Below are 1,669 nucleotides of genomic sequence, written 5' to 3'. Positions count from 1 at the left end.
CTCTCCCTGGAAAGCACAACAGAGAAAAAGAAACCTTCGGTTTTCCTTATCACAGGACAAGGGTGCCCCTGTTTGTTTAAAAGCTCACTAAAAATTTTCCTGGTGGGAATGCAAAATGGTGTATTCAATTTGGAAAACGTTCCGGGACTACCCTAAAGGACATATTTACTATGTATGACCCAACAATCCCAAGCTACATATTTATACATTGCACATAGATGTGTGAGAGAATTTGAAACATGTTGACACAAAAATTTACACATGAATATTCATAGTATTATTAATAGTAGCCAAAAGTAGAAACAACTGATGAATAAAACGTGGTATATCCATACAATGGAATGTCATTTGGTCATAAAGAGGAATAAAGTACTAATAATACATGTTGCAACACTGGTGAACATTGAATACGCTACCTTGAAAACATTACGCACAGGGAAAAAAGCCAAATACTGTTATGACACTGTTTATATGAAATGTCCATAATAGGCAACTCTGTACAGAAAGTTGTTTTCCTCATATAGATCTTGTACATAATTTGATTTCTACCTAAGGATTTATTTGGGAGGGGGAGGGGGGTTGCTGATGTAAATGGTATTTCTAATTTCAATTTTTACTTGTTTATTGCTGGTAAGAAAGGAAATGACTTTTGTGTATATTAACCTTGTATCATGCAACCATGCTATAATCACTTATTGGTTCCAGAAACTTAAAAATTCTATTGAATTTTTACATATATATTTATGTCATTTGCAAACAAGGACAGTTTACTTGCTTTTGATATCTAATTGAAGCATATCACTAAGGGATATCTTACTAAAGCAAGTGTTAAGTGTTCAATGTCAATGTATCATTAACAAAGTTATAATTGTTGAATTATTACTATCACCAAGGCATAATATAAAAATTCAACACAGCAAGGCTATATTAACTACTATCTGGAAAGAAGTGAAAAATATCCACTTATGGATATTTTGTGACAATTTCAATGGGTCTGTTTTCTGTATATAAGCCACCTGGATTCCATAACTAATAAAACATAAAAATATTTAAATATTGACAACTTATTGTAGACTTTCTCACAAAGATTTAACTAATGAAGTGGAAATCTCTGCTCCCTAATAAAGTGAAGATGATAAAAATGTTAGAAAAAAATAAATCTACAGTACATTCTTATAAAAAGAATTTACAGTAAAAACTTACAAGTTACATTTGAATGCAAGATTTCTAAAATCAAGTGTCTAGTTCTTCCATTAAGTGGGATTATGTAGTGATATAATTCTTTGTTTTACATTATTCCATTAAGATTCATATGATGATCTATCATTTTTAGTGCAATATGTAAAAATAATTTATTTGTAGGACCCTTTGGCTACTTCATTGCTATATCGCTCTAAACTTATACTTCTCTATTGGCTTGTTTCTTTGTGTAATATTGCTTATTCTCTACTATCTTGATTGTGGGTAAATTATTAAAAAGTTACATTTTGAGACAGCTATTATTTCTTTGACTTAATTACCTCTGTAAAAAAAATAGGTATAATACAAAGAAATAGTAAAATGAGACATATTTTGGGGTAGGAGTCCTTTCAAGTACTAAGAAACATGTACGTTTAAAGGATTACAAATAGGTGATTTCACAATATTGGTAAGAAACCAAAAATGCTAA

Source organism: Pteropus alecto, unplaced genomic scaffold (assembly GCF_000325575.1).
Source record: "Pteropus alecto unplaced genomic scaffold, ASM32557v1 scaffold87, whole genome shotgun sequence".
Classification (NCBI taxonomy): domain Eukaryota; kingdom Metazoa; phylum Chordata; class Mammalia; order Chiroptera; family Pteropodidae; genus Pteropus; species Pteropus alecto.
The sequence above is the reverse complement of the archived record's forward strand: the minus strand, read 5'-3'. Positions refer to the sequence as shown.